The sequence below is a fragment of the Myotis nattereri genome (assembly GCF_964212035.1).
Source record: "Myotis nattereri genome assembly, chromosome: 2".
In the NCBI taxonomy this organism is placed as follows: domain Eukaryota; kingdom Metazoa; phylum Chordata; class Mammalia; order Chiroptera; family Vespertilionidae; genus Myotis; species Myotis nattereri.
In genome coordinates, this window is record NC_138076.1 from 16,409,064 (window position 1) to 16,423,556 (window position 14,493).

Consider the following 14,493-nt stretch of genomic DNA (forward strand, 5'->3'; position numbering starts at 1 on the left):
TAGGATATATTAGGCAGTTGATGCTTATATGCCATCTGAGTTAAGAAGAAAGGGGGTGTTTGGGGTTTCAAGGGAAAGAAAGGCAATTCACGCAGAGATTGTAAAGCAAATGTTTGGTAAACAAGTGTTTGCTGGGCCGTCTTCAACAATAGGACACAGAGAGGATTTTGATCAAACAGGCCTTTCTTGGCTCCTCCCTGTCAGTCACAGTAGTTCATATTAAGCCATAGTTATCTATGCTAATAGCTGCCATCCTAGAGCAGGTCCTCTTTCTAAAATTTTTTAGGCAGCTAGGGAGAAAGTCAAAGTTTCTTCCTGAGTCTTTTGTTTCTTGAAAATAGCCTGCTTAAATAATCAATATCCCCAAAAGGCCATATTTGGGGGGTAAAAACTCTGCTCCCCCTCACAAATGTGTGTAATTCCCTCCCTCCCTAAGATTGGATTAGTCTCTGGAAACCTACTTTATATTCTTAAAAATTGTGGTAAAATATACATAACATAAAATTTACCCACTAAATTGTATCTATTTTTAAATGCACAATTCAGTGACATTAAGTACATTCAACAATATTGTGCAGCCAGCCACCACCAAAACTTTTTCATCATTTCCAAAACTGTGTCATCATCCTAAACAGAAAGTCCCCAATTACTCTAATCCAAAAGAAATAAAAGTACCTATTGTCTTACTCTCTCCTCTCCAACTCCAAGCACTGCTTCAGCCCTGCGGTAGCACCTACCGAGGATCAATGGTGCCGAGAACAGGTAGTGGCCACCATAACCACACTGCGGCCCTAACTAAGATCCAGTGACCTTGTGGGACCCGGGCCAGGCTGCACCACCCTCACAGGGAGAGCACACTCAGACCCTGGCCAGTGTTTTTGCAGGAACACTGCCTCAGCCACATGGCCAGCCGTTATGTGCTAAGATGAGCGCTCAATTAATTTTAACGATGTCATAAACTAGATAATCGGAAAATGAAATGGACCAGTCTGCTTTCAGACTTAGGGGTTAATGACAATAGACACACGATAAACAAATAGTGTTAAGGCTGAAAAATGACTCCCCCCTCTTGGTTGTCTGTCCTGACTGGGTTTTCAAGCTCCAAGGGCTTTGTTTGTTTAGAAGGCAGCAGTAAATCTCTGAAATTAGAACAGGCAGAGCCAGAGGGCCAGGGCATCTTGCTCCCTGCTTTGGCTTTCCTCCACCATTTTGGCTTTTCCACCCTGAACCCTGGGAATGACTCACACTACTCCTGCCTCTGGGATGAGGAAAGAGTTATGGGCAACCAGGCTTTTAATCATTCACACGTCCTTCTAGAATACAGGGCCAGCTCTGACTGGATACCAGTCCTATCTATGCTATCTGACATCTGGGATCTTCTCCCCCTCAGGTACTCAGACCACCTGCAAACACTTGTGCATTCTTGGTGGCTCCTCTGCTATAATAATAACATTGTACGTGTGTTTCATTCGTCCCTGGGGAATAAATTGAGTGGCTAGACTTGTGAGTTACAACCTTCATTACTGATGGGGAAACTGAGGCTTGTTGCATTAAGTGACTAACTCTAAAATAACTAGTTGTTAAAACCCCAAACCTTACCTGTTGGCCAATTTATAGGTGCTCCCTTTCCCAGAGGTGGAGCATCAAAGACCAAAACTTGGGACTGACTATGGTGAGAACCAGCAGAGGTGGTAAGCTGGCAGCTTGAGACTACAGAACCAGAAACTGGACACAATATTTTGAATAATGGAATTCAGGAACTGAAACAATCTTAAGGGGTGTGTGTGTGTGTGTGTGTGTGTGTGTGTGTGTGTTTGACCAATGAGCCTCAAACAATTTGTGCTGGTTAAAATATAGATCCCTAGGCTCTTCCCTAACCTGTTCATTCAGAATTTCTTGGAGGTAGAATCTAGACATCTGTATTTTTGCAGCACCCCTGGTTATTCTGGCACTACACCGGGCCTAGGAAAGTGACCACATTGAACTAACCTCCCGCAGAAGGTGCATCTGAAAGAGCCATGAGACCATCCCCGCCTGTGCTGGACTTGCACTCCTGTAAATGCAGCCTGGATGGCACTAGCATTTTCAATGACGGAATCATAGAGAGGAATCACTATTGAGTCTGGAATCAGAAATATTCTCAACTTCTTTTCTCATGAATCACCACCATCTTGATCCCTGTGAACCTCTAACGGCACAACACAGGCAGAATGTCTGAAAAACTGGAAGCATAAATTAAGCCCGTGTGTTTACTCTGCCCTTAGTTTACTTGCCCCCCTTCCCTATGACTGTCTTTCATTGTTAAAACCAATAGTGTTTCCATCTCATCTTGGGCATCAAATTATAATACAATTAGGAAGTAGGTCTTATTCTCTAGCATGGATCAGTTCAACAAATATTTAAAGAGCAGCTAATTCAGCCAATTATTTAAGTGCTAGGCCTTTAATATATAAACATATAATTCCTATATAAGGCAGAAATGATATTTTCCTCAAAAGAGATGCAAAGTTTTATGCATGTTCAAAGAAGGCAAAGATCACATCTTGTTGAGGGTGGGTTGAGGACAGAGAAGGGCCTTTTGGGGAGAGATCCCATTTGAGTTGGAGCTTAAAGTACCATCATCCCAGATGGGCTAAGGACGGCATTTCATATAGAAAACCTTGTGAGCCAAATAATGAATATAGAAAGTATTGAGGGCGGAGAGGGCGGTCACAGAATAGTCTGTTTTAAGGCTCGAAGGTGGGTTAGGGTTAGTGTTTGAAGGGCCTCTGAACTAAAGAATTTGGATTTTATTTTTCAGAAGTGGGAAGTCCTTTAAAAGCCCTGGAACAGAGTGACTATGTGGGACAGACTGAAGCCAGGGGAGATTGGAGTCATGGGTTCCTGTCAAGAGGTAGGATGTCATGAAATATTTACAAGTCCAAAAAGTTAGAAACAACCTGTATTAGTTTCCTATGGCTGCTGTAATAAATGACTACAAACTTTGTGACTTAAAACAGCAGACATTGATTGTCTTACAGATGTGGAGGTCAGAAGTCCAAACTCTGTTACACTGGGCCAAAATCCAAGTGCCTCTATAGGAAAATTTGTTTTCTTGTCTTTTTCAGTGTCTAGATCTGCATTTTTGGCTCTTGGCACCTTCTGAAATAAACACATGTTATTTTTGTAGGTAAAATAGAAAGGGGAGAAGTCAATGAGGGCCAGAAATAGGGCTGTGAAGATGAAAAGGGAGAGAATGATGTGAGAAGAAATGCAGAGATTTCCAACCCATAGGACATCAGGAACAATGGAGAATGCCTGACCACTCCCAGGCTTGCAAGGCATGGCTAGGCTGCTAGCAGACATCTGGGCCAGAGAATTGGAGAAGATGAGGTTTCTTTCAGTGTGTTTGTCCTTTTAGGCAAGTCCACTAGTGCTTGACTTTCATGCTGTGCAACATGAAACTTCTAGAAAATCTGTCTAGTCACTGGGAGGAAATATCCTTTTACAGAACCAAGACCCTTCAGCAGTTCTGGGTTTCCACTTGAAGGCCTCTCTGTGTCTGCATTCACAGAGCCCTGATTTTGGAGTCTGGCTCTAATGAGATGTGGCAATGCCTTCACTCTGGCTTCTTGTCAGCCTCGACAGCACTGAGATCAATCCCCTGGGAAGCTTGAAGGTGGAAGTATCTCACTGGGACCAGGCCAGGAACCTTCCCTACTGTCAGAGGCACGGCTTCTACTCTAGCCAGGCTGGAACCTACTACCCCACCTTCGATAGCCCCTCCTCCAGCAACAGTAGTTGAGGAAGCGAGTTGGTCAAGATAGGCCTTTGGAGAGAGGCCAGAAAGGGGAGGGGAAGTAGGGGGCCTGCATGTGCAGAGTGCCCATTCCTGATCATAGTGGAAAACCTGTGTGCAAAAAGAGCTCTAGACCGAAAAGCAGGAGGCTAGATCCTTTCATGGCTGCTAGCTCACACAAGTAACCTGTGAGAGGCCCTTCCCTCTCTGGGCCTCCTTTGGACTGGGTTTTCCCAGCTCTCCCTTCAGTCCAGTGTTCTGGCCACTGAGTGGGGCTCCTCTGGAGATTAAAAGATAAACATTTGTGGCCACTTCTCAAAGCGTACTTTGGTTTGCTGAGTAATGGCCCCCAACTATCCCAGAAGCCTATAAATGTTATCTTTTTTGGAAAAAGGGATCTTTAGAGATGTAATGAAGGATCTTGGGGTGGAGGAGTTATCCTGGATTACCCAGGTGGGCCCTAAATGCCATCATAAATGTCTTCATGAGGGAGAGACAGAGGAAAAGGAAAATTTTACACACACAAGCAGGTGCGTGCTCACACACAGGTGAAAGTGGTGTGAAGATTGAGCAGGGAGTGATTTAGAGATGTTGGCCCTGCAGACTGAAGTGATGTGGCCACAAGCCAAGAAATGCCAGTGGCCATGCGAATAGAAGAGGCAAAGCACAGATTCTCCCTTAGGTCCTCTGGATGGAGTGCCGCCTGCTGAAACCTTGATTTGGCCAGTGATACTGATTTCAGACTCTGGCCTCCAGAACTGTAAGGAGACAAATTTCTGTTGTTTTAAAACTCCAAGTTTGTGGTACTTTGAAGTCATAGGAAACAAATACTGAGTGCAAGGTCACCTTGGGCCTATGCATTTTGGTAGCACTTATTATGTTCTTAACAGGTCCTCCTGACACACCCTGCATTTTGTCAGGCTCACCCTGGGACTCTTCTATTGAAAAACTCCTACTCTGGGTACCTGTTGTGGAAAAGGCAAGGAGAAAGTCAAAAGACCCACATAGCTTTGAGCAAATCAGTCCATTTATCTGAACAATGGTCCCCCAATATGATAAGAGCAGGGACTCAATTTCATTTCTCTTTGTTCCATAGAGACTAGTATAGTGTGAGGCACATCCCTGGTACACACTCAATATTTGTTGACTAAATAATATGGAAATTATTATTACGCTTCCCTGCCTACCTCACTGAGTTGTTTATTGTGGGGCCTAGATTAGACATTTTAGAACGTATTTTAAAAGTTGCAATGCAATGAACCAAAGTTAGGTATTATTAACTGAGAGATGTGTGTCTCTCTAAATTTGGTTACTTGAAATGATCAAGTTACAGCAAGAATCTGGCTGGCTAGAACCCACATCTTCTATGCACAGGTAAGTTTAATATGCAGACACAGACTTGAATCACATTTCTAAATGTTTAATTTGCTTCAAAATAAATTAGCTAACCAGGAATAGATACTGTTGTTTAAGCAAGTGGTGGCCATTTAATTAACTTAATTACTCAAACCTAGGATTGGATTATATTTAGAAGTTAGATAAAGAGAAAAAATGGGAATAGGAAGAAAAGAGAATTGAGTTTTTATTAAACACTTGATTGTGGACATTCATGACTATTGCTGAATATAAGACATAACAGGTCATCTCAGGAACCAACCCTCCACCCTCACCCCAAGATTCCCTGGGGCGCTGTTGTCTTAATGCTGTTTGTATGCAGCTCTATTGTCTGCAAGAATGAGTGAAATTATGAAGAGATTAACAAGACCAGAATGAGTCTGCAAAATGGAAAACCCAGGAGGAAGGAAATGACCTCTTAAGAGGAAGAAAATTCTCTTAAAAGCGGGAATAAGTATAAAGCTTAGAATATTCTACTCAAAGTTCTCTCTGCTCTTATTGCTTGTTAAGGAGGCTGGGAGGGACTATGGGAGAAAGTCAGTGTTTTTTGCTGAGTAGCCTCATAGATGGGTCACAACTAAAAGAGAGGCAAAACTAGGCATAAAGTGGCCTTCCCAGGGTCCCAAATGGCATTGCTGCAGCAGTTCCTGGCAGCAAACCAGAGCGCTCCATAGGCCTGTAGAAGATGAAGCCATGGGGGAATGAACATCCAGCGACTGGTGGGCAGGGTCTGGGTTGTTTGTCACCTGCCTGAGACATTCACCAATCATGGATGCCGTGGATACAAAGCAACAGATGTGGGCTTCAGGAGAAGGTGAAAGATTTGAGGGATGCTTTTAGTGCTCAGAGATTAGAGATAATGAACAGATCCAGGAGAAGATGGGAGAAATAATCCAAGAGAAGAGAAAAAAAGAAATGAGTCCAAGGAGATAGAGATGCAATTCAGTGCTACACGTTTGCTGAGAGTAGGAGAAGGTGCCAGCAGGAAAGAAAAGACAGGAAACTCTGCCCCAGCAGACACCATGAGACAAATACACTGCGCAGATGTAGTTTGGAGGTTCCTCATTCCCAAAGACCCCTTTCCAAGAGTCTAAAAAGGACACTGACAATGTATTTCTATGATTATATGATTGGTAAAATTTCATGGAGGGGGGGGGGGATGTTTTAATTAAAATTAGTTAGAGTTGATGACTCTCTTTATCCCAACATCCCCTTGCCCTACTTAAGCCATTTATCAGTTGGCCTTGGAATGTCCAGGGCCCTTTTGGAGACCTGGCTAAGGAGAATTTGATTGGGGGATACATTTAGTCTGCGTCTAGTGGGGTATATTAATATGGTTTTCAGTCATTTCCATGAATAGTCATTCCATGTAGGAATGCCTTTCAGGAATATACCTGCTACTGAGTGTGCTGATTTACCCAACATCATGGCCAGAGATCACATCTGGATATGAAAGATTTCTCCAGTGGGAGGACAGGAAAGGATCAGGATAGTGGAGAATAAATAAATGTCTAAATGTTTGGAGTCAGAGAAGCTGGCTGGAGTTTGACAGGTCCTGTTGGGTTTGGAAGATTCTTCAATCAGTATGTCAACCAACACAGATGTTTCTCTTTCTTCATATGATGAAGGTCAGGGATCTAAATTTATCTGAAAAGCTAGAGAGGCACCATTTGTCCCTATTGGGATGGCAGGTTTTGCAGCAATCATTGCATGTGGATTATATAAATTGAAGAACGGGGGAAATACTAAAATGTCCCTTCACCTGATCCACATGCATGTGGCAGCCCAAGGTTTTGTTGCGGGAGCCATGACTCTTGGTTATAAAGGAAGAAAGACAATCCTGTCCATCACTGAGTTTATAATTTCACTGAAGAGCTAGACATGCACAGGGTTGGAAGTAAGACCCATTATCTGGACGAGACCTGTGATTGCTGTTTTATTGAGTTGAAGATAAAAAATATTTTTTAAATGTATGGGCTATGCCATGTATAAGGAATTCTGGACAAAACCTAAACCATAGAAGAAGAGAAGCTGCCTTGGTCTTCCTAGTGGTGTTTGCTATAGTTAGACATCTCATATTGAGGTTATAAGTTTATTTTGAAAATAAATCATTTGATTTATGTTAATTTGAATATTGGCTTCCCTTTTTTTGCAGGCTTGATTTGCCGGGTGACTACATTACTAGTGACTAGTTCACTAGCTAGGTCATTCAGGGGAGTCGGGTTAGCATGTAAGAAACATGTCACTTTTAAATGCACTTGGTGGTGGTGAAATGTCCACCTTGTTAAACTCTTCTGGTGAAATTAGTTCTCAGCAAGAACAACATGCCAATCCTGAAGTACTCCCAGTTGTTGCAGAATCTCACGTGCTTTTGATGTTATGTAGGAATCCTGTTTGCCCCAGTAACTTTGACTTTTTTCTGCCTGCCTTGTGAACTGAATGAAGAGTTCAGTTTTTAGGGCTGGTTGGCTCTTAAAGAACCCTTTCAGAACAGTGCATGGCATATAATGTTACAAACCTGCCCCCAACTGAATATGTGTGTGTATTTAAACCAAATCTAACGTGCTGAAAATGGCTGCTAGAAGGTAGTATTTATTTTAGAGTCATACTAGTAAACATAAGATAATTTGGGTCCCAGTTTAGCTCTTTTCTAATTGCAGAATTATATTTTTGCTGCTGTTATATTAGAATAATTTTAAATGTCACCTTGAAATAGATATAGGTATTTTAAGTGCTAACACAAAGGTAATGAAAAACAGTTTTTAAATATGTGCAGTATGTTCATTTTCTCTGTAAGAATCATAAATGTTAAACTAAACAAATTACCTATAATGGAAGTGGTGAATGATTCAAGAGCAAGCTCTGGAAAGACATTATACAAAAACTTTGGTGTACTTTATTGTACTTGTGAAATTCTAACCTGAATTACATTCCATGGTGATAGCATGGTAAATGTAGTGCTGTTAAAGTAAGTGAACACACACAAAAAAAATAAAAATAAAAAATAAATATTTGGAGTCAGAGTGTAAGAACATTCTAATCATCAGATGAATAAACATGAAGCCGAGGATTTGATTCTTATAATAGCCTAATCTAAATGGAAGCTTCTCTTGTCAGGAATGTGCACAGTAATGTAACATACACAACTATAAACTCTATGTCTTCTTTTTTGATGGGAATTTCATGAAATAGAATTTATCCTAAATCTGTTTGTAGGACCCAAACTCGAAGCAGTACTATAAACAGCAAGCATGTCAGTATGTGAGTTTGGCATCTTTTATTCAATCCAACTATCAATGAAAAACTATTTCTGATGATCTGTAGTAAAGGAAAGACCAAATTATCTTGCAATTCTCTGTAGAAAAAAATCACAAAACTGTCATATAAAGAAGTAATCAAAGAGTAGGCAGCCAAAAAATGTAGGGAAAATGTATTGTAAAGTTGTTTCAGGCAGCCAAATAATAAAAAATAATATTATTTTTATGACTTTCTGGGTGTTTATATTCGCTTTTAAAAATACGTATTTGTGTTTGTATCTAATTCTGAATTTACGTGTTTATATTCCTTTTCTTAAAGCAGGCCCATGGAATTAAAAAACTTCAGGCTCCACATCCTACCCGACTAAAGGAGGAAACAGAAGAGGCACTGGCAGCAGGAAGCAGTAAAGAGGCCAGCTGGTGAGGAGGAAAGTTACCCTGCTGGTGGCTGACTCTCTGTGGGAGAAGGTGGAGGTGGCTACTCAATGGCTATGCCCAGCGTAGGGCATAGCAATGGACAGTTGAAGCTATGAAAACATCTGATAGGTCTCTCCTGGCCTGGAATTTTCAGAAAGTGTGTGAGATTTCCTGTTTGAAGCAGCAGGGTTGTCCCAGATTCTACAAACCAAGCCAGGCTTGGCTTCCTAACAAGGGAGGTGACACTTAAGAAAACTCAAGGAATAGGAGCATAGTCAATAAAACCTATTTCCAAAAATTCAGAAAAAGTGTAGCTCTCCTACTGTGATGCACTGGGCCTCTCAGTAGCCCTAAGGAACTTTTGTTCTCAAAGCTTTGAGATTTGTTTCTTCCAAATTTTATCACAGGCAAGCACAGAGCAACATCCATAATAGGGTACTCAACCCATTACGCCTTAGCTTCCCTGAGAATTAGTGCTCGGGAATGAATACAAATTAATTATCTGGCTACATGATGGCAGGATTAACCTTTAAAGTGGATGCAAGGACCATGATTTACATAATCTATTTAATCGCTTTTCAAAAGAGTTAATATTTAGAAGGCAAATGGGGAGAAATAAATTACATCTCATAGCTTTCCGTAAACACCAAGATCAGATCACAAAAGAACAAAATTAACATTATCCAAGGTGTAGAATATATCAGATGCCTGAAGCAATAAATTAGACTGCAGGAATAATTAACAAACCTTCCAGAGTCTTCTTGTTATATGAATTCATCCAGAAAGCAAATAAACAGTGACACCAGGAGCACATTTCATCCATCACTCTCCTCTTGGAATCCAGAGTTGTCCTGATCTGATGAGATATTTGACAGGTGTGTTTAATAAATATCAAGACCATTTGTTTATGGATCTACCAGGGATATATCTAGACTACAAAGCACAGGTTGAAAATGAGCCAAATAAAACTTAATTTTAATCTGGCTACATTTCTTATCATTTTCTTCATTTAGATTCCATTCTAGGCAGGACATGTTTTATTCTGCTTCTTAATGAAAGAAAGGTCTAACAACAGAGCAACCAGCTGTTGGTCTGTTCTCTAGTCCCAAGGATCCTGCTGCCTCAGAGCTGCTATTTACTAAGGAATCCAGAGGAATTCTTGGGGAATGTGCTTAGGGAGAGATGCTTTATTCAAAGTGAATTTTCTGCATCTAAAAATTCTGAAAACTTAGGTTGCCCCAAGAGAATGACACTAGAAGAGGAGGAATAGAAAAAAGGGGAACCTAACATTTTTACAAGTAGTTTATATTAAAATTTAATTTTCAATTTAAAAAAATACTCACTGTGAATTTTGCAAACACAAGGACACAAGGAGAGTTCCAGAGGATACAAGAGCTCTGCTTTTCAGTATTAGAGGTAGAGGGAAACGTATAGTAGAGGGCTCAGGGGCCTGGGACGCCAGAGAACTGGCTTCTAGCCCTGACTGCCACCACCTGGATGGCTCTGAGCAAACTCATGTTACTCCTCTGGGAGCCCAGGGTCCTCATCTGAAAAATACCTAGCTCCCAGCACAGCCATTAAGCATGGTGTAGACTCAGTGCAGCCTGTGTTTGAGTTTTAGGCCTACTAGCTGGCATGACTTTGAGCAAGACATTTAAATCTTTGGCCTCAGTTTCCTTATTCATAAAATAGATATTATTTTACTGACAGGATCATTGGTATGATTAAATACAACAAATGTATAAAACCCTCAGCATAGTACAGTGATGGCGAACCTTTTGAGCTCAGCGTGTCAGCATTTTGAAAAACCCTAACTTAACTCTGGTGTCATGTCACATATAGAAATTTTTTGATATTTGCAACCATAGTAAAACAAAGATTTATATTTTTGATACTCATTTTATATATTTAAATGCCATTTAACAAAGAAAAATCAACCAAAAAATGAGTTCGCGTGTTACCTCTAACACGTGTCATAGGTTCGCCATCACTGGCATAGTACTTGGCACATAGTAAGAGTTTGATAAAAATCGGTTCTTATTATATTTAATATAACTCTATTACTCTATAATTCTAGTTTTATGATAAAAAAGATAGAACACACACATTTGAATAATATTACACATGATGAGTCTGTAAACTATGTCAATTTATGAAAAATACATACACCATAATATCAAATAGGAGAAGGAAGCTGGGAAGAGTTGTCCTCAGTGTGAATGTGCTAGGGTATACGGGCAAGCAGTGGAAGGAAATTATCATTGAAACAGTTGAAATGTTATATCCTTTTCTCTAAAGTTGTTTGAGAGTTCAATACAGACCTAATAAGAAGCTAGAACTCTATGAAAAGTGGTTTTGCTACTCTTCTTTTGCTCTGAAATTGTCCCAGATAAGTAGAGATTGCTATTTAGGGTTACAGTTAGTGCTCCAGGGCCCTTGCAAAACCAGCCTGCCAAGGTGATGGATCTAGCTGTTTTGTGGCTCCTCCACAGCTCCTCACAAAAAGCTTTTCAAAAGAGAAAGATGATCCAGTCTCTTCTGGTGAAGCTTGCTGAATATCTCTGCCCAGAAAATGTTCCCATTAGCTTTTCTCCAACTCAGCCCAAAGCATTTTAAGAAACTTCCGTAGAGGTAGCCTACTGCACTCTTCATCAAACTTTGACTTTTTACTTCTTGAATTTTAGCAGGAAGACAGGATTTGCAACTCTATTGTCATTTAGACTAATGCTCTCTCTACCGCACCAGAAGGCTTCTGTGTTACTCCGATAATTAAAACAACGAGAGCTCAATTATTGAGTGTTTTCCATATGCCAGGCGCCCTCCTAAGCACTTTACACACTTACATCATTTCATTCTCACCACAGCTCTATGAAGTCAGTAGTAATATTGTTCCCATTTTTTAGATGAAGACATGGAGGCTTAGAAACTTTAAGCAACTCATTCAAGGTTACAATGTCGGTAACCAGTTAGAATTGCCTTCTACTTCATTCCAAAGCTCCTGGTCTGAACAGTCACTTCCTATAGGGCCTGTGATCTGTTGACTGTGAACCCTCATGTGTAACAGTCTTCCCCAAATTACGGTGCTGTCTCTTCTCCTTTAGGAATAAGACTTGCTGTTGCACAGGGCGGAGGGAGAGTTTTCCCCAGAATGGATGCCTCCATTAGCCAATAATTTGATTGCCTGTTTTATACTCAGTATTGTGCTAAGATAAAAAAGCCTTTGGGCCGAACCAGTTTGGCTCAGTGGATAGCATCAGTCTACGGACTCAAGGGTCCCAGGTTCGATTCCGGTCAAGAGCATGTACCTGGGTTGCCGGCACATCCCCACTGGGGGGTGTGCAGGAGGCAGCTGGTCGATGTTTCTCTCTCATCAATGTTTCTAACTCTCTATCCCTCTCCTTTCTTCTCTGTGGAAAATCAATGGAGTATATATATTTTTAAAAAAAAAAAAGCCTTTGGACTTGCAATCTTGTAATTTTCAAAAAAGAATATATTTGAGGAGACATAATACACAGATAAGGTTGCAAAAAATTAACAGTCCATCTTTAAGTAAGAGACTCTTAAAAGTAGACTAAAGAGCCAAAAAATCTGAACCAGAATGTGTGTGTGTGTGTGTGTGTGTGTGTGTGTGCCTAAGGGAAGTCAAAGAGAAAAATTGTTGCCCATTTACTCCACAAAATGCCACCAGAAAATATGAGGAATATCAAGGCAAAATGAGACTATAGCTATTTATTTCCTAAAAGAAGAACATTAGAAGAGATTCATCGGCATGACATTAGCAATCATCCAAAACATTTATACATGAATTCTTGAAGACATGAAAGGACAAATCAATCAGGCACACCGCGTTTGAAACTATCACATTATTGAGTTCTGTAATAAGTCATGGTCCGGGAATGCAGAGTCACCAGCTTCCCCTCCGCTTGGTTTCCTCGTCTTCGGCCTTCAAGTATGAAAATACAGCTGGGAATCAGCCAAATCAAGGGAACTACGGGTGTGCTCCTTCGAGTCCGTGGGCAGGAAACAAAATGGACAAAGTCCACTTTTAAATCAACATAGTCCTTTGAAGAGATAGCTTGATCTCCTCCTGTATATGGGTGTAGCACCCCTCAGAGACAATAGGCCAGAACTGATTTATTTTCCTCTTTCTGGGTCATTCACAGAACAGAATACAATATCAAATTGGAAGAGAGAATTCTTTTTTCCTCTATGTCAGTAATAACTGTGTTGTGTGGGTTTTGTTTTTGTTTGGGGTTTTTTCAGATCAGGATGCTGGAGGGGGAGAAATGAATGCACCAAATAAGCATGAGAGAGGAATAAATTTCGTCTCATACAACCTTAACATGAGCTACCTAACACTCTATAGCTGTGTATTACAACCTTATCTGTGTATTATGTCTCCTCAAATATATTCCTGACCTGAAGATGAGCTCTGTTGGAACCAGGAAAGTGTTTCTTTCTGTTATAGAAAATGACTTTTTCACATAGATCTGGAACATGCTGGTTCTCTAAAAGTCATGCCCCCCTCCCCCCACCCCCAGCACTGTGGGAGGCAATAGAGTTTGGCCATATCATTTTTACCTCTGAAGATGTACAGACCTGATTTCAAGCCCCCAATTTCTTCTGGGCTTTAACCCTTTGCGGTCATTTGTCTACTCTCAGCCACCAAAGCTTTTTTACCGTTCCGGTTGTATGTCTGCTCTCAGCCACCACAGCAAGGAACCGTACGAATCTTAACTCTATTCATTCATGTATCAGTTCATAATTTCTCTGAAAGCTCTTAAGTGTCTAAGCGACCTTGTCACGAACCAAAACATTGCCCCGACAAATCGGAGATATCGAAACTCAATATAAACAAACACGGTCGTTCCACACTCGCCATGCAAAACCCCGTGGCGAGGCAGTCGCCTTCTGAGAGTGAAGAAATCGACAAGCTTTGGAGGTACTTTGCAGAATTTCAAATAAAGCTTTACAAATTATGTTTAACTGTAATTAGGCATTCTCACTTGTTAAGATATTTCAAAATAATACTCCAAAATGGCAAAAAGAAAGTTACCGAAAGAAGTGTACTGCGAATCTGAAAGTAATGATGAAGAGTTTTATTTTGGCACCTTGAATACTGACTCTGACGTAGAAAGTGATAACGTTTGTAGTGATTCTACTAGTAGTGACGTAGTTCCAAAAAAGAATTAATAAATCTTGTTTATCCTTCATAATCTTGCATGCTATGTATCACTGCTCTTTCAATGGAAATTAATTCCGACCAGTACGACACCCATGTCCAAATTTAATACGACCGCAAAGGGTTAAGATCTGTGATTTAAGGGGAGAAAGTAGAGGTGTCAAGTTCAGAACTACTTGGTTACATGACCAATTACAGACCTTTGGGGACTGCTGTCAAGGTTTGAAGGAAGAGGAGGGAGCATTCTTACAACAACCTTTTAAAGCAGCGGTTCTCAACCTGTGGGTCGCAACCCCTTTGGTGTTCGAACGACCCTTTCACAGGGGTCGCCTAAGACCATCCTGCATATCAGATATTTACATTACTATTCACAACAGTAGCAACATTACAGTTATGAAGTAGCAACAAAAATAATTTTATGGTTGGGCCACAACATGAGGAACTGTATATAAAGGGCCAGAAGG

The 14,493-nt window shown here is 40.8% G+C and overlaps 1 pseudogene across 1 annotated transcript; it reads left to right on the plus strand.

Annotated features, from left to right (window-relative positions):
• The first annotated feature begins 6,758 nt into the window (after positions 1–6,758).
• Positions 6,759–7,193, plus strand: LOC308513251 (HIG1 domain family member 1A, mitochondrial-like; annotated as a pseudogene). Its single transcript has 2 exons — positions 6,759–6,990; positions 7,144–7,193. The product of its transcript is annotated as an HIG1 domain family member 1A, mitochondrial-like (transcript).
• Positions 7,194–14,493: the final 7,300 nt, after the last annotated feature.